We start from the raw sequence: 19,996 nt of genomic DNA on the forward strand, positions 1-19,996 counted from the left end.
CAGAAGTATTATCAGCAAAATGTACTTCAGTATCAAAAGTAAAAAAAAAACAAAAAAAACTGGGCATATGAGTCATATTATTGCAAATTAAATTATTGGATCATTATTACAGATGCATTAATGTGTAGCATTTTAATGTTGTAACTAATCAAGGTGGAGCTAATTTTAACTTTATACTACTATATTATTACTTTGATATAGATTTATATTTATTTACATTTTCAGTTTATATTTTGCTGGGTACTTTAACCTATAACCACATGTCACATTTCATAGCCTGACTATACTTTTTTGTGTAAAATCTTTATTAGTAAAGTAACTAGTAACTTTACTGTAAAGTAAATACTAGTAATAATGGTAAAGTAAAAAGTACAATAGTTCCTTCTGAAATGTAGTATAGTTGAGACAGACAAGTAGCATAGAAGTACTCAGGTACAGGTACAAGTAAATGTACTTACTTAAGGTTACTTTACAGATTTTTTGTTATTTTGATTATTACCTTTTTGCTTATAACTGGTTAAAATTGGATAAAAACATCAATAACTCAAAAATCTCCATGATAAATGGATTTATAAAAAAACCATTTACAGTGATCACTGTCCTCTAACAGCAGGACATGTAATTTTGGGATGTGTGGAAACATAACATTTTAGTGAAAGAAAAATCCAGGAATTTTTTTGTTGAAAATCAGTACAAATCGACAGCAGCAAGCTTTATGCATACAGCAAACATATATGCATACATAGTTTCTTCTCCAATGTAATACACAGTGAATGAAAAAATAGATGACGTTTCTTAAGGCTTTGAAAATAAACCATTTTGCTTTGACCCTTATTTGTGACACCATCAGCATCTGTAAAAACACATGCTGTGTTACCCTCAGGCCTCATGATAATATAAAACTGGCTTGATGTTTTACCACAGTAACATCTGCATGAGTCAGTTAATGTGGAATGACCTGAGATACAAACTTGTTGCAGTGTGGGATGCAAGTATTTGTATTTTTGACAGCCTTAGAAAGTCTGGTACACATATAGCACATCATACAAACTCTCGTTTATATGATGATTTTCTCAGATAAGACCAAATGACATTTACTCCCTTGAATCCATCTGGAAAAAAATCTTAAATGTCCTTGAGTTTTGTACAGGTCTCCAAAGTTATCGCGATCACATTAGAAGTGCTCTGTCTTCCTTTGATTCAGCTCAAACCCGGGGAGATAAAGAGCAACGATTCAGATCATCAGGCTGTCAGAGAGGCGCCGTAGTGGAGAACGAATTCAAGACAACTCCTGGTGTGCAGGAGGGATGATAAAAACATCACTGCAGGGGAGAGACAGTGGGTGGCTGTGGTGTGAGTGTGTGTCTGTGTCTGTGAAGGTACGATGAATAATACAAAACATGTACTAGGATTACAGTAATCTGAGTATATTAAATTGGTCACTTTAATATGCTAGTGTTTGTGTAAAAATTTAAAAAATATTGGATCAAAGCGACACATTTGACTAGGAGATTATAATCATGTTTTATCTTTTTGATTGTGCGTCACTGTACACAGTTTGCAATAAATTTAGATGATAACTGTGCTATTCAAATGAGTCTATAACCGGAGTACATTGTTCATTTAGCGTCATATTCCATGTATTTTGGAGACAAAGTAATTGAGAGAAATCAGATTATGTTAGATCAACACAAAGGATTATATTGCTGGGTCAAATCTCGAGCGGGTGCTCAGTAATCCGTAACAGATTACATTTTAAAAGGAGCCTGTACCATGCGCGGGTGGATGTGTGGTGGAGATTGGAAACGGTTTGGAAATGAGAGCCATGTCAGGGGGGCTGCGGGAGAAGATGATAAAAATTGGTTTCTGACTGTGCTCAGTTCTCACATCCACCTCCTGCCCGGCGTCTGTGTCTACTTGACCATTATGAGTGTACAGGTAGGACACAGCGAGAGCAGAACACAGTGAGCGATGGAGAGGCAAACAGGATGTGAGAAAGAGAAAAACATTAAGAGTCTGGAGGAGAGAGGAAATGTGTGCACATAAACACTAATTAAAGCTAAGTTTACATCTGTTGCCTTGAGAATATTTTGGTGGATGTTTAAACAGAAATGCTCTCTGTTTTGAGGACAAACCGCCATCATTAACAGTGAATCATCTCATGTATTTGAATATGTTTGTTTCTCCCAGATAGCTCAGCAACTAACAATTATTTTCATTAAAGCTAGGATAGGTGACGTTGGAGAAACTAGCAAGAGACAGCTAGATTTTAAAAGTATCCAACCGAAGAAATCCCACCCAAAACACATTTTCATTCGGGCCAAATAAAATGATTGGATGGGTTTATTACAGGCCTGCGACAGCCACAAATACCGGATTTTTCTCTTTTTTTCCCCCAGAGCATTTGATTTATTGATTGATGTCGGGATGTAAAAAGAATTTCAATAAACATAACAAAAAATGCTTCTGAAATACATTACCTACCCTAGCTTTAATCAGCTGATAATTTTTTTCTCTTTTTTAATTGTGTTTATTGGTTTTCAGTTTTACAGATAAGTTCAATGCAAATAATGTTTTTGTGTTTTAGAGATTCATGAACCACAAAGTATAAACCTGAGTTTCTCTAGTTTTAAGTTAACCATAAAATATATCTGGGAGGCTGCAGGTATTTACAGTTTAGGAGAATTAGTCTGCATGCTAATAACATTATAAAGGTTGCAATCGTGTAATTGCTGATCATTTTCTGATTAATCAATTAATCATTTTTCCTATAAAATTTAGTTTTAAAAAAAACAAGTCACAGGTCACTTTCCAAAGCCCAACGAACAATTTCAAGCATACCCCGGCCTTAACTACATCAGTCATGTCCAGTTTGAGCTCACCGACTGCAAGCTGTAACACTAGCAGTGTTTTAGCAACACAACTACATGCTGCAGTGTCCCCCAAAAAGCTTAGCAGAAATCATCTTTTACTCATTGTCAAATGAGAAAATGAGGCCACACTGCCTTCCAATCTCAGTTTGATTGTGACTGCACATTGATGGAAGCTAATTAATAGGAAGGAGCACTATGTGCACCCTCAGGCAAGAATAAGGGCACCAGTAACCATGTAGGAAAAAAGTATTTTATATTGTTATGCTGCAGACAGCATTCTATCATTCTGCCATTCATTTTAATGAACACACGGTTCATAGAAGGTTGCTCCCTCTGAAATATAGCAAGGGTAGGCAGAGTGGGCTACATGTCTGAATGCATTTGTCCACGCATGTAGGCATGTGTGTTTTTTATGATCTTCTCTCGTCATGCTAATGCAAGTTTGCAAAGATTGTGGGCGGTTTGTGACTTAATGTGGTTTTCACATTTGATTAAAATCACATCACACTGCCCCTTCAATAATAATTCGATAATACTTGCTCTGCATCTCTCTCTCTTTCACACACACACACACACATACAGATGTACTGTAAGTTCATTACAGTAAGTGAATTAGTCAGTAGTATCCAATACAAAACATAATGAGACAAGGGAAATTTGATAACAGTAAAAAGTAGTCAAATAAGAAAATAAACTTTAAAACAAGACACATTAGAAAATACTTGAGGAAATCACAGTAGTAAAAGAAGTGTGAATCTGTCTTATTTGTCTTAATTACAAACGTCCAGTAATTGTCCCATGAAGTCTTAGTACTATTTTGAAGTCTTCAGCTTTTCAGTTTAAGAGAATCTGGAGATCTAAGTAATGGTTTTTGTCAAATAGGAGTCTCTTATCTGTTTGTAGTTTTCACAAAGGAGAACAAAGAGATTCACATTTTCCACCTCTCCTAACTGGCAATGGTTGCATATGTGTTTCTCTGTGGCCAGTCGTTTATTTTTTTTTCAGTCGTCCTGTTTCATTAGCCATTTAGTTCAAAGTAGACGTCTTCACAAGTATACTCGGTTCTGAGGACCTGTGTTGGATTGAGTCTAAACTGTACTGCGTCTAATCTGGATGAGTAGGGTCTTGTTTTACTGCCACAAGTTTCAGATCTGTGTGTCAAAAATATCTATAATATCTGAATGGATCCGAGTGGATTCGAGCGTACTATCACCTCTGATTACACGGTACGTCACACAGTGGGAGAAAATATCTTAGGAAGTCAGTCACATGTAAAAAAAACGTATGCTACTGAATGATGATGATTTGTCTCAGATATTAAATTGGTGAGGAAATGATTATCTTCTGTCTATCTATCGCCCAGTTGGCTATAGGATTTTTTATTATTGGTGCAGGATGTGAAAATAGGACTTCAAATGATTTCTATGAATTAGTCTTTTAAGGTTATAAATCATTGATTTTTTTTTTTGTTTCTATGACTCTATTATATTCATTAGTATTGTATTCCTGCTCTTTTTCCTGCTAATTGATTGCACATCATGCTGTTGCCGGTGTGGGTATTCTCTCTTTATTTGGGTCTGTTCAGGTCTACTGCGTTCTGAATCTGGTCTAATTCGTCGATGACTGATGGAAACATCTATGCCTTTGTATGGTTCATTGCAGTTAAAACACTTCTGGCTGTTGCAGCACCATCTTTAATGTGTACTTGTGTGTAAATTCAGCTGTCAGTCCACTCCCTGGTTCTTTCTTTCTTCTCTTTTTATATTTCTCTATGTCTGTGTCCATATTTGGGCCTTAATTTAGAATGAACATGATCTGTTCTCTGATGAGGCCAGTTTGACCAAAAGCTATACAATAGGTCTCCTATTCTTTAATTCATACTCAGTTGTGTGTGTGTGTGTGTGTGTGTGTGTGTGTGTGTGTGTGTGTGTGTGTGTGGCCAAGAGCAGTTAGGGCCCATTAGAGTTCACACTTCACAGAGCATCAAATGGTTAAATCAATTTGAAGGCTTGCGGGAAAAATAAATGTATGTTGTGGGTGTGTATGTGGGGGGTTATGCAAACAAAGCTGCACAAGCATGCCCCAGTTGCTGTGTGTAATAATGTGCACGTTGCTATGCATATACCACTGCACAAATCATTCATAAATGCATAGCATGTGTGCAAAAGTTATCTTGTGCAGATTTATTTGCATGTTGCGTACTAATATAGCTGCCTGCATATTAGAGGTGCAGCATCCATCATGCTCCATCACGTGCAGGGTTAGGTGAGCGAGGCCCATAATGGGTCATCCTTGCTACCATAAAGGACACCTGTCATAGTGTCTCCCCCCGCAGAGCTCTCATTACATTGAATGTGTGCACGTATGTGTCCTCCTCACTGCACAAATTGGCAATCTGCTCGGCTATAATAATAATCGGCTACATTGAATCCTTATCATCACCCTGTAGATCGCCAAGAATCTTCCACACTGGTGAAACCGAACCAACCGTCATGGTAAAACTCAGTGTAATCTGCAGGTGACATAAGTCTTGAGGTCAGCAGGCCATTTGTTGCACAAATTTGTGTGTTGGTTATGATTTTTGACACTATCAACTACAGACTACAGTTTAAGAGAGGGGGGTGGAGAAAGCAGTGTGTCAGTAAATGATAAACTACAGTATGCCTGCTGTTCATTTTAAAAGTAAAATAAGGAGTTACAGCACACTTACGATGATTATGATGCAAGAATGTTTTTATTACTGCTCACTATTCACAGTTCAGGAGTGATCTCTTGAAGGATGCAAAAAAAACTTGCAATGCTGCATGTATCGTTATTGAGCACTTAAAGTATTTGATATTTTGTCTATATGTTGCATGAGATGACTCACTGACAAATAATTGATTATAAAGAATGTCAGATAATCTTTGATTCTTATTACAATGAAGCATAACAATAATCGTAACCATAACCAATAAGATTAAATACTCAAATTAAAATACTCATTAGTTGCAGCCCTATTTGTAAGTATCCATTTGAATGCACTAGGATGCCACAGAAAGTTAAAATTTTCCAAATTCTTTTGTTGTCTGTCTGTTTTCTATTCATACTTATACACTGGTCGGTGTCAGATGACGCCAGTGTTAACAGTACGATCTAAGTAACTCACCCTGGCTTCTTCTCTTCCTCTGTAATATACAAAGTAATTACATCTCTTTCCACTACACACCCCACACTCACACACACCACACCCTCGTCTCTAGGCTCCAAATGTCAGCCTCATCGGCTCAATTATCCCCTGACTTTAACAACATCCTTACATAACCCTGTCTGAGAGCTCGGAGATGGCAAACTTCCACTGCCACCCTCACACCCAAATTATTGTTTCCACCTTTACTCACCTGCAAGGAAGGGCCATTTTAACTAGATGGTGTTATATTATATACATGCACTTCAGCCATGTGCTTATTTACTTCCACCCTACTTGTATTGTGCATCATAATCTCCTCTTAAAGATGCTTTAGCGGATATACTTTTAACGAGCCTGTTTACTCTGTTTTTATGTGTTTGCTTATGTTTCTCTGCCTTCTTGTGTGGAGACATTGTCAACCCAAAGGTCAATGAATAACTGAATCATTCCTGTGAATACATAATTGGCTTATTCATGAACTTCCCCAAATAGATCCTTCAGGGTCCTGTCACTCAACCATTTTCATTCAGATTTCCTCGGCTCTCTTTATTTCCAGTTCTCCACTGAGCATAGCATTATATTTATGTATCAGCATTTTACGGAGAATAGATTTACTTTGATTAGGCAAAGATCCGCTGCAGAAGACTTACAATCTATTTTTGTGCAACAGCACATGGGACTCACGTGCCTGGTAATAAAACGCCCTTGATGTGTGCCCTTTGTCTCACTGAGGGAGAAAAAGCCGCACATGCATACATAATGGGGGAGAAACTATTTTGAGATGACTTTTTTTTTTCTTTTTGACTGTGCGATTCATTTGCCTGCTGGTGGAAAATAGATGTGAATCACTCACCATGGCTGCTCTCCAACATCCATTCAGTCTACACTCTATTCTTCTGTCCTTATTTACTCTGTCACTCTGTCGTTCAGTCATTCTGACCCTCCTCCTTTGCTCCCTGTTTTCATCTCCTTATTTTATCCTTTTAATTCTTTCAAATGTCACCCTTTTTTATCGTCGTATAGCCTATAAGTTGTACTTCTAGATTCTGGGTATCAACACTGTCCATAGTTTCTCATGCTTCCAGATACCCTCCCTCCTTCCCTCACCCTCCTCTGCTCTTTGAGGGCACCCTGAGTAGCCTGTTTGATGTAATGGTGTATGAGAGTCATGTCACCAGGGCTGAGCAGGAGATTATAGATGGAGTACAGTGCAGACAGGAAAGTGAGGGGCAGGGAAAGGGTTCTCACCATTGCATGTCATCCTCATTTTGCCACCTTTCAAATCAGGCTGTCATTATTAATCTTGAATATCTGTGAAACCTGTACGTGTCTTGGACACAGACTTTTTGTTACTGCAGGACTGTAAGGTGTCTTTATAAAGGGTTACAGAATGCCAAAAGGCAGAGTTTGGTCACACCACTATGACAATGACTCCCTAAAGGAGAGTAGTTTGACATTTTGAGAAAATCCCAATCAGTTTCAAATACTGTCAACTTCAGTTAGACGCTATATTCATCCAATTTGGAGAAATAGGTAACACTTTGTGTTTGGGCATCAGTTTTGACCACATACAGATAAATCATGACTTCACTAAACTTAATCTCTACCTGCCCAAATAATTTTAGCTTTGTTAAAACATGTAGTGTGTTCTCAACCTCTCTAACCAATATGCCTGATGTTAGCCTAAATGAATCCACTCCACCCAGTCAACTTAATGCTCACATTGCACTGGCCGATGAAGTGGAGTTACAGCCATCTTTGACTCAAGCCTATTAATCAACCCTAAACCGAAACTAAATTATAACTCATTCAAAAGCCTTGTTCTTAGTCACACCCAACCTGGAAAACACGACATTTGTTATAGTGTACCCTATGAAGTGTGAAGTGTACACTATGAATTCTCAGAATTCTCAGAGTTTTGATCAAATTTAGTCCTTAAAACAGATAAAGTAATTATTGTAGGTGATTTTAACATGTCATGTGGACGTTGATAATGATAGCCTTAGTACTGCATTTATCTCATTATTAGATTTGATTGGCTTTTGGAACCTTAGAAACAGCTGTAAAACCTGATATGTACACGAACTTCTTCAACTAACTTCAATGATTTCTTCATCTAAGCCCTCAACCTGTCTCTTAGACCCCATCCCAACTAGGCTGCTTAAATAAGTTTTACCCTTAGTTAGCACTTCTTTACTGGATATGATCAATCTGTCTTTATTAACAGGCTATGTCCCACAGTCTTTTAAAATAGCTGTAATTAAACCTCTTCTTAAAAAGCCCACTCTTGATACAGGGATTTAAGCCAACTATAGACTTTATATATATATATATATAATCTAACCCTCCCTTTCTCTCTAATATCCTCAGTCGCCTATCAGTTGTGTGACTTTCTACACAACAATAGTTTATATGGGGATTTTCAGTCAGGATTTAGAGTGTATCATAGCACAGAAACAGCAAATTACAAATTACCTTCTACATAATTGCATCAGACAATGGACTTGTCTTGCTGCATTCAACACCATTAACCATCACCTCCTATTACAGAAGCTGGAACATTTAATTGGCATTAAAGGAACTGCGCAAAACTAGTTTAAATCCCATCTATCAGATTGATCTCAGTTTGTACACGTTAACAATGAATCCTCCAAGCAACACCAATTCTCTTCACCTTTTATATGCTTCATTAAGGCAATATTATTAGGAAAAACTCCATAAACTTTTATTGTTATCCGGATGATATCCACTTATATCTATTGATCAAGTCAGATGAAACTGACCAGTTTGGGTTCGGGAGGCAGACACCATCTCCACATTTTAAGAGTAGGCTTAAGACTTTCCTCTTTGATAAAGCTTATAGTTAGGATTTGCTCAGGTGAGTCCTGAACCATCCCTTAGTTATGCTGGGTTAGGCCTAGACTGCCGGGAGACTTCCCATGATGCACCTCTCTCCTCCTCTCCCTCTCGATCTGTATGCATTCTTATCCCATTAATGCATGTTACTAACTTGACGTCTTCTTTCTCCCGTAGTTTTGTGCTTTCTCGTCTCACTCCTCTCTCCTTCTGTTGCATTCAGCAGGTATTTTTACCTCCGGAGCTGCAGAGCCTGGATCTATGATTGCGGGCCTCCTACTGCCCCCATGTTCCTGCCCGACAACCGCTACTACAGTTACTATTATTAGTCTTTATATTATTATCATTATAACTTGACATTTTTTTTGCTTTGATTTGTACAGATTAAACAAACGTGTTAGTGAGCCAGGTTAGCTGTTTCCCCCCTGTTTCCAGTGTTTATGCTAAGCTAATCAGATGCTGGTTGGAGCCTCATATTTAGTGTGCAGAAAGGATAATGGTATCAATCTTCTCTTGACAAAAAAGCAAGTAAGCGTATTTCTCAAAATGTCAAACTATTCCTTTAAAACATAAAATGTCCCATCATAACAGCCTACCTGTGCTCAATTGTCCCCCATAAAATTAAGGGCTGAATTAATCCTTTTAGATTTTAGCTTTAATCAGTTATTTTACTTATCCAATTTTTCATTCTCTTGATGTAATAATTTTATAAAAGTAATTATGTCTTTAGTATAATCAAAAACAAGGGGTGTAAAGTTTCCCCTGTATTGTTTATTGTGCCCCACTCGAAACACACTTTTGACCCTGTCCAAGACAATTCTGAATCAAATACTGCAAAAGGTGTGTAGTTATTATGTTAAAAAGAAAAACAGTCGTAGAAGGTCACGGTAGCACGTTGTTTACTGCCTTCAGCCAGACAGTTTTGAAAATGCGTGTGCGTGCACCTTTCTGCATTACAGATGCACAGAATAAAATATACACTCAGTGAACAGAACAGAAAGTGTTCCATGTAATGCAATCCACTATAAAAGTGCTGCAATAAACACTAGCTTTTTGAAAATAAAGATTTTTAGTTGAGAGAGGTGATGACTCAAAGCTATGGTACTGTTTATCATCAACACATTATGTTGGATAGATTACCCCATAATATTAGAAAAAAGTGCTTCTTAGGCAGGGCACACCCTGGACAGTGTTCGCAGGGGCGAACACAGACACAGACAAGGACAGACAAACCATTCATAATATTAGAAAAACATTATCAATACACATGCATGTCTTTGGACGGTGGGAGGAAGCCGGAGAACCCGGAGAGAACCCACGGTAACATCAATATATATTACAATTTATTACAATATTAGCAATAATAAAAAAGTGAACATTATGTGAACATTAAGTTTTAAAAAGGCAGTATTTATTGCCTGGCTAGTTTTCACAATAAAGGAAACCATATGTGAGCTTCAGCATGAAGAGACAGAGGATATAATTTGATATTGTCATGCTCCATATATGTCTGCCTTCTCTTTTTCCAGTCACAGCTCCCCCCTAAACCGTCACCTCTACCATCTGCTAGCTATTGTAGCACCTCCTTTAGCCTGAGCATCTTCAGCTATGACACCTCTCATCCACTGTAGCGTCTTGCTAATGAAACCAGTTAGTTTAAGGAGCTTTAGGTAATCGCTGCATTTTTTAGGTTTTATTTCTCTCTCTGTTTTCCGGAAGCTGTCTCTCCCTCTCTCTTTCTCTCTGACTCCCTTGCTGAGTTTATTGCCCATTCCAGCTAAATCCACACAACCCTCTGTGCTATTGTAGATAACACAGCCTTGGCTCGGAGTCTCGGGGATCTGTCACTGCGGCATTATAGAATACATAATGTGCAGGCATGACATGAGCCTTGACACCTACTGTAGGCCTATTAAACATGGAGTGTGAATTACTCACAGTCATTTCACGCGGGGCAAATATTAAACTGTTTGTTAGCTGAATCTGCCTAAAGGGAGCTAATGGCTTGGGTTCATTACTGTAGTCAGCTTTGTGGTGTTTGAAGCCTGAATAGACTCATGTGTGTATCAACACTGTCCGCTCCCATCATCACTATTTACTCTGCAGAGATGGTGTGTGTTTTAGATTTTTGAGAATAAGGAATAGAAGCAGCAGCAGGCATCATGAGTCAAGTTTGTCAGCATTTCCATGACTTAACACCCAGGGGAAATTTGTTTTCTCACTGTTGGCGCAATCTGTTGATGATTTAATGTTTTTTTATCATTCTCAAATGGTGCATTGTCATGATCAACCCCCTGAATAAAAACATATTCTAAACACTTTGATAATAAGCCAGCAGAAGTCTTGTTGTTTTCTTTATATTTCTCAGACTCCACTGTCCGTGGTGGAGCAATGAGGCAAGGGATTATCACTGTGGAGACTGTGAGATACCGAGCAAGCTGGAGACTGAAGGTGCTGCCAGCTAGAAGCCTCTTTAACCTTTATCAGACTGCAGATAGCATCTCAGATAACCTTAAAAGACAGGAGAGGGAAAGAGTATGAGTGAGTGGGAGTGAGGAAGGAAGGAAAGACAGTAGTAAGGAGTTTGTTCCAGAATTTTTCTGTCTCTAAGGTGATGAAAAGCTTGTATAGGTAGTCAGTTCAAGGTCAATGAATGGTATAGTGTATACTGAGAGCCAAACAATGTCCAATGTCCTATCCCGTCCATTATGTTGAAATCTTGTTTGTGTTTCCCTTTTTAAACCCTCACACTCCTATCTTTATTTTCTCTTACTTTTGCCCTTTGAGTCTGACCGTTGATATATCTGTCTACCTATCTGTTTGTCTGTCTCCGTCTCTCTCTCCTCCACCAACTCATCTGTCTCTGTGCTGCACTGATAAGAAAGTGCCCGCCCTGTCTCGGAGGAGAAACCATGGAAACGCACCAGCCACGTGTTGACATCACAGCATGTTAAATATAACCGCCTCCCGTGCCACACAACTAGTTGTTCTGCCGTTGATCCTCGCCTGGCTATAAATACATGGTTTCCTTCCCATAATTGCAGCTACGACAGGCTTGTTTGGATGGAGGGAGGAATAGGAAATGCCACAGAGAAAGAAAGAGAGTGCCTTCTTCTCTCTAACTGTGCCTTACCGCTGTGTGTGTGTGTGTGTGTGTGTGTGCATGTTTATGCCCTCTTTTCTCATTACAGCCCAATTAAGGAGATCGGTAGAGATTTCAGAACTCTTTGAGATAATCTCATTTAGGGCAAACACACTACACAGTGACCGTATATAAAAACAGAGTATTCTAACAGTATTTAACAGTTTGGTGTCCCTCTCACAAAAGCACGCTGTTTGTTATAAGCTGAGATCCACATATTTAGTCAGTGGCAACACAGTGGCTCTGTCTTTAAGTACTTTGATTGTGACATGACCATGGGTTTGTAATTTAGACTCTAGCCTGGTTAAGTGTTAGTACCATGCTCTACCTGTCAAGATGCACACATGTTGACTGTCTGCTTTAACTTCAAGAAATAGTTCGTCATTTCGTGAAATACGCTTGTTCGCTTTCTTGCCGAGAGTTAGCTGAGAAGATTGATACCACTCTCATATTTGTCCGATAAATATAAGGCTACAGCTAGAAGCCTAGCTTAGCATAAAGACTGGAAATGGGGAAACAGCCAGCGTGACTAAAGAATCTGCCGACCAGCGCCACTAAAGCTCACTAATTACCAGGTTATATTGAGTTTGTTTAATTCGTACAAAAACCGAAGTGTGAAAACAACAATGACGGGAATATTTCTTGCCCAGTTACTTCCTTGAGTCAGCTAACCAAAGGTGACTCCAGGAAGTCACTGCTCTAGGCCAAGAAATAGTCCAGCACATAACCCCTCATAAAACCACAACTTTCTGTTTTTACACAGTTTTTGTACGGATTAAACAAACGCGATATACCATGTTAATTAGTGAGCATTAGAGTTGCTGGTAGGCACCTAAGCTGCTAAGCTAACCGGCTGCTGGTAGTAGCGTCATATTTGAGTGGTGTCTTCTCTAACTCTCTGCAAAAAAGTGAATATGCATATTTCCCAAAATTTCAAACTATTCCTTTAAGGGATTATCAGGTATATTGGTTAGAGAGGTTGAGAGCACAGTCTTTTTGGAAATTACTACAACTTTTGAGGAAGCCAAACGTATTTGGGCAGGTAGATATTATGTTTATAAAGTAGTGATTTGTCTGTGTGTTGTCAAAACGGATGCCCAAACACAAAGTGACTGTCCCTTCACCTATTCCGCCAAATTGGATGAACATACTTTCTAACTCAAGTTGACAGTCTGTATTTGATACTGGCCGTCTCATTACACATCCACATGAATAAGAGCACCGAGCCAAGAAATTAAAAAGTCTGTCGCTACCAGTTTTTTTAGGGCCTTTGTAGGTTGGTTGCACGGTTTCTTTTTGATTGAGATCTCACATGTCAAGTCATATATGTTTAATATTTTCTATTATGTATTTACTCTATATGTAACCCATATTGATTAGAATATGCAGCTGAATATACTTTTAAACCAGCATGGACAAGGAGTCCTTTAAGTGCTCAGAAAAATGACAACTGGGCAAGCTCCAACTGCTGAGGAAGGCCTTGTGATACGATCAAAAGCTCCAGAACAGCTACAACAGGGACCTTGTTTTGCCAACTGCTGTTTCCAAGGTCAAGCATGAACTGTCAATCTCAACAGCTGAGTATAGCACGCAATTGCAGTTTTTAGCAGTGATTAGCTAAGAGATGATTGATTTAGTGCTATCGATCCAGAATGGATTTGCTCAGTCATTTCATGCCTCAGGATTATATTTTTGACAAAACAGTTTCATTGTGCTAAAGCAGTTGATTATTAGGCAAATAACTGTAAGGACTGACACAGGTGAAACACATTTTCCTAAAGCATGTTTAAAGCAATGCAGCAGTAAGATAATAAAGACTAAACTAGATGGGAAATGAGAGTAAAGTGTTTGTCTTGAGTCTGTCTGCCTGTCTTTATGTAACTGTCACTGGTGTGCATGGGAGATGCTGTGAGCAGAGGACATTGCATGTTGTGACTCAGTCTCTTAGCAGCCACCTCATCTTCACAACCCTGCGGGTCCCCAGAGGCTGGTGCAGGGCCAACCAATCAGAGGGAGACGCCACAATGACCAAAAGGCTGGTTGGTGCTGGGCTGTCGCCAGCCGAGAAATGGTTTCAGTCTAGGAAATGGACGTGTGTGTGTGTGTGTGTGTGTGTGTGTGTGTGTGTGTGTTCACTGTATGTGAATTTAATAGTCTCTGAGTGTGAAGTGAGAGAGTAGCTACCTCAGTAGGCTGTGTGTGTGTGTGTGTGTGTGTGAATGTGTATGCCTGTGCATGTGTCCTTTTCTATCCCATTGTCTCCTAATACAGTTTAATCTCCCTTAAACCCAGATGAATTGTTATTTCCCCTGCTCCGCCACACACTCACGCACATGCACACACACACACACACACACGTTTAAAGACCCAAAAGTACCTCCTTAACATGTAACAAGTATTTGTGTGAGTCGTAGTTTTATTTTAGAAAGTTTTTATGACGCACCTGTCATGTCATGCTTGTCTGGAGGAATCATTTTATACTTTTTTTTTTTTTTTTGGGTACAATTTTCCAAATATATATCTTAACAGTGACCACCATATCAAACTCACAAGATAAAAAACCCTAAACAACAGTAATAAACAAACAAGTAAACACAATTTTACAGCAGTCCCAGAAAGCATTGATCAATTAATGTAATTCCACATTTTAAGCAATTCTCTGATATATTACTGCCATATTAATGAACTTTATCCCTGGTATAATAAATTCTATACATAATTTTATATTGGGCCAACCAATATCTTTTGTTAATTAATCATTTTAAACTCTTAATATGTTAAATTTACTGATGATTTTGTTACATTTTAGTGTTGTTTGGACTGAGGAGAAGAAACTGATGTGGAACTACTTTTATTGAGTTTAATCCTATTGTTATGTATATATTTGATAATATTGTTGTCCTCATATCATCACATTTAAACCAAAGCTTGCGTCTTCTAGCCTTTCTGATATATAACTCTAACTAGATGCCATGTTCCAGTACATAAATTATATGGTATAACATTTATCGGTATATCACAGCAAATACAATAGAGGATTTTCAAGTCAATCACTAGTACATGAGTAGAGTAAAAAACATGATACTATCATTACAATGTCCTTGTTAAAGGCCGTATACTGTATCTGCATTGTGTTTTTGAATCAGTGGAAATAGAATTTCCATTTCCAGCATGTTAATCAATGTTTTGATTTTTTTAATCATGGATTCTTGTTTATACTCTGTCCTTAATTCTCTCTTGAGGCAATGTGTTTTTGTTTTGTTTTTTGCTCAACAGCATGGTACCAAAAATACTTCAAAAGTAGCTTTAATAATTTTCTGCTGACTTTTCCCTCTTAAGTATAAAATTATTGAAAATAGGCCTCTTCATATCAGGGATAATTTTGAATATCAAAGCAGAATGTGTTTTACTTGAAAACTAATGACTCTACAAAGACAGCCAGTTACCCTATTCAGGTAACAGAGATAAAATTAAGCAATGGTTGTTCCATTGATGAATAAATGTAGTTTGAGAAGAGGCTTTATCTGTGTCGTACATGTTGACCTCATTCACAAGGACATGATGAGTTAAAATGGAATTGGCCAATTTTGAGAATATTTTAATAATTTTCATCAGAGTTGAATACATAGGTAAGAGTCATTTCTCTGGTAGGACTCTTCTGTGTTAAAATGAAGAGTTTGATTTGTGCTTGGTGAAGTATTGACGTCTATCCTGCTACAAGTCACTAGAGTTGTGACATTTGAGACATTTAAGGGAACTTTGGGAAACAAGATTGAGCACAGTAGTGTTTTGAGCTAATTGCTTAGGTCATGTGAACATACCCACTGCAGCAAGAAAAACATGTTTTTCTTGCTGCATTCCTCCTGTTCGCCCTGGCCATTAAGAGATCCCTTCCTAATGTGCATCCGATGTAAGTAATGGGGGACAAAATCCACTGTCCTTGTTCCCTGCAAAATATATTCCAAAGTTTATCTGAGGCTAATATGGCACTTCAGCAGTCTGATTAAGCTAAATCAAGTGGATATCTTCCAAAGTTAGTCTTTTTAGTCTGAAATTCCCTTGTTGTGTCATTATCCCTACACTGCAGATCAACAAGGAAACATTGTTCAGGGGAACACAAAGAGGGAATTCTGCACTAAAAAAAACTGGAACTTTGTATGATACCCAGTTGATTTGTCTAGTCTGATTACTGAAGCCTTTTTTTTAACTGTAGTTATGAATACATTTTTACACAGAACGAGGGCCATGGATTTTGTCCCCCCGTCACAGTCATTAGAAGCTCATTAGGAGGGGATCTATTGTTTTAAGACAGACTTGAAAAATTGTGAACCTATCCTTTAAGTCAATAAGATTCATCCTCTGGGTACCATGAATGTCCAAAATTTCATGCCAGTTCATCATATACTTAGTGAGATACTTCTTTCTGCTGGCTAAAATGCTGTAACAATTGCAAGACTAAAATGTTCTTTGAAACAGTCAAGGATAGACCAAAGGTCAAATTTGCCACAATGACATGTTATTATCATTCATCAACTCCCAAACGCTGTAGTACCTCTTTTAATATACTGAAATTCACATTTTCATATAGTGCTTGTGGACATGGCATCCCACCATTCCAAAAGGTCACAGTGCTGGTTCCCAGAAACAGTGATTTACTGAGTCCTTGTGAGCAGACAGTGACTAAGCTTTGTCTTTTTGTCCCCTGTACTTCTTTGTTTTCTTTCTTTTATTCACAGTATCCCCCAGCTTACAATATAATAGACTGGCTGCTAGATTGTACTTTGTACATAATAAAACCATAAATAAGGCTAGTGTGCTTTTGGTTTATGCCTGGTGACCTCTTTTATCATTTCCTAAACGCTGTAGCATGAGGGCCTGCACATGCTCAGGCCTCATAATGGTGGCAAACATTTCAGAGATAAGCGACTTCAGAGTCTTAATCTAGGTCAGAGGAGAGGGTAAGGAGTGCGAAGGTTAAAGGTTAGGAGCAGGTTTATCTCCTGTGTCGGTTCTTGGAATTCCTGCCAGCTGAATATATATGCCCCTGTTCGAAAAAAGAAGTTCGGTGGCGCTTTATTTAGCAACCTTGACATGCTTGAGTGTTGGCTGAGGATGAGGGCATTGTGAGAGTGAGGAATTAGGCTGGATGGATGTTAACCCCTCCGTTGTAGGCATGCACACACTCCATTAGTTTTACTAAACACGAGCCATTAAGTTTGGCAATCACAACTCATTAAGCAAACGCACCTTGGTACACCCACACAGACGCACTTTCACCTCCACTGCATCAAAATCTAGCCAAACAGACGCTGTCTACAGCATCCTGTGCACATCTCTTATTCTGCAGGCCTATGCAAACATACCTTACAGCCCAGGGGATAATTGCTCAGCACTAACACCAGCAAGACATTACCCAGCTTTTACTTGAGCTATTGTCGCCTGGAAATTAGATGGCGAAATTGCCTTCTGGGGAATCTCCTATACTATCTAACCAGGCTAAGCCCTAATTCATTACATTTAGATTATATGTGAATTGCACCCAGTGTAGGTTCCCCCATGATCACATGAATAAATATAAGGCGTTCTTATGTGTGTGCGCATTCTTCATATTAATTCTCTATGCTTCTGTGATCTAGATATTTATAGCGTCACAGATTTGCATATGCATGGAGACTATATTTGTTAAGTTTTGGTGCACACAATACTGGCAAGGCAAAAGTGTGTCTGTATGGTTGTGTAGAAACTGATCTAGAGTGTTAAAGGACCTATGACCTCTACAGTCATTCACACCTCTGACCTCTCACTCCCCCAAAGATCTCTTCACTCTATTCACAGCCATCTCCTTTGAGGTATTAATATGAGAACTCCTGCCACCTAAACATTCGTCAGTTTTTACTGAGGAGTAATTTTGCACCTCGTTTGACCCAGTTTGGGCTTCTCTCCACCTCCTGCACGACTTTGAAAATGCAGAACAGTGGTTATTAAGAGTTTAGGAGTACGGAAGAGGATTGGGGGGGTTGAGCTTGTGCCGGATTTGTGAAATGACGAGGAGGAAGAGGAGTATTTTTTAACCCAAATAACATTTTTTAGGACAGTAGTCGTTGTCAACATAGCTCCAGTGGCTGCAAGTTTCTGGCGGATTTCTTATGGGTGCTCCATATTTTAAGAAGGCTGGATCTAAGGACAGACGTATTTTCACAATGGCATATGGCACAAGTGGTAGTTTTATGAGAAACACATGATGTGCCTGAATGCCATATTACAGTATTTACTAATTGTATACACTGTTTACTATACACCAATCTTTATAGTATACTGTTTTTGCAATTAGTTTGCAAGAAATCATCATACTTTATCGTTTTAAGCTAACAGGAAGTGATTCAATACTTGTGCTCTCAGATGTCAATCAATTTGCAATTTTTGCCAATTAATCTTCACTAAAGACAAATCTTTATCTTTTATTATTCTTATTCTATTGTATTTGTTTTGTGAGAGATTTCTGTAGCTGTCTCACCACCACCTGCAATTTATTAAATGTTTCATTCTGAGTGATTGAGAATGGGCCTATATTATTTAACTTAATATTGATATGATATAATATATTGACATGACAAGAAATTTCCTTCGAAGGGGTGCCGTGGTCTTAAAAAGTTTGGGTACCACTACACTACACACTTCTCAAAACTTGCTGAAAATTAGTACTTATGGTACTTAAAAACTTATTGGTTTGTTGGTTGAAGTATTTGATAAATCCCTGAAGCATGAAAGCAAATAATGATTTTTCAATGCAAATATACTCTACACACGTGGCTGCCGTGTGAATGGTGTCATTGCCATTCAACTCAGGACCGCTGGTGTGCACCATGAAGCAAGAATTGTGTTGGCCGCTTGCCTTGCAAAACTTGTCCAGTTTCACTTAGGATTTGTTTGAGACAGACTTCATTTCAATTAGGCTGTGCAATAGATGACAGGTCTCTCATTTACTCAGACGCTGACACAAACCCTTACTACACCAGCTTGGACAAGTGAACAACTCGCTGGACTGTCATTGATCTCATTCTGATTATTAAACACAAATTAAAACACAATTTCACGTTACATTAATATTCATTTTACATTGATTTTTTAATTTTAGAAGCACCCATACTGACACATTTCTGCTAGCTTCTCCCTTGCGAATATACCACCACAGTGGCATGTCGTCCACCCCACGTCTGCCTGCTTGTTGCTAAATTTGTGTACATATGTGACTGCTGCAGGGTCTCTGCTGAGGACCCAGACCAAGTCATTCAAATGGTGTGCTAATAAAAGCATCTCAACCACTATATCCCTCTCTTTCTCTTTCTTTCTCTCTTTTCTGACTCTTAGTACACACAGTACAAAAAGGAGCAGACAAAATCCCACCACAAATAACCGTGCACTGAAATACTTCCAGAAATCCATGGAAATTGATCTATTTTGGCGACACAGAAAGTAAAGTGGGGAGAAATATGGAAGCAGTCAACAGCAGAGCCAACCAAGTACTACAATTGATAGTTTGACAGTTTGGTTTGTTTACCATACTGTCAGATATATTTATCAACATCCTCGTAGTGAAGAATGGAATACGTCAGTATGTGTATCTGGCTGAAACCGTGTGAATATAGTGTCTGGGCTTTTGGCTGAACCCAAAAGGTGAAAGCGTTACGCAACTCAGACATGTGATTCCTTTCTTTTTACAACAGTGGTGGGGTCACACACATAAGCTCAAAATATCCATCGGTCGGAGGATGAAGGTATGTGGAAGTGTGTAAGGGCTGAGGGGGTGGGCAGCTCTGAAACAAAAAGACTGACATTTGTAACCTAGTGTTTCCCTTAGCTCACCCTTCCAACTAACCTTTAATATAGGCTACTATAATTCCCCGCCTTTCTTCACCTCGCGCCCCCTTCCTCTCATTTACTCTTTCAGGTTTTCAC

General features: G+C 38.6%; 1 long non-coding RNA gene across 2 annotated transcripts in view; it reads left to right on the forward strand.

Moving 5' to 3' along the window:
* Positions 1-19,996, forward strand: part of LOC122871509 — a 61,517-nt gene that overhangs the window by 19,733 nt on the left and 21,788 nt on the right. The window contains exon 4 of one of the 2 annotated variants that reach the window (XR_006376884.1): positions 1,205-2,842. The exons of the other annotated variant lie outside the window; for it this stretch is intronic. This is a non-coding gene — a long non-coding RNA (uncharacterized LOC122871509). Of the gene's footprint in view, positions 1-1,204; positions 2,843-19,996 lie in introns of those variants that run through there. 2 annotated transcript variants of the gene reach the window in all.

The sequence above is a fragment of the Siniperca chuatsi genome, linkage group LG23 (genome assembly GCF_020085105.1).
Source record: "Siniperca chuatsi isolate FFG_IHB_CAS linkage group LG23, ASM2008510v1, whole genome shotgun sequence".
Classification (NCBI taxonomy): Eukaryota; Metazoa; Chordata; class Actinopteri; order Centrarchiformes; family Sinipercidae; genus Siniperca; species Siniperca chuatsi.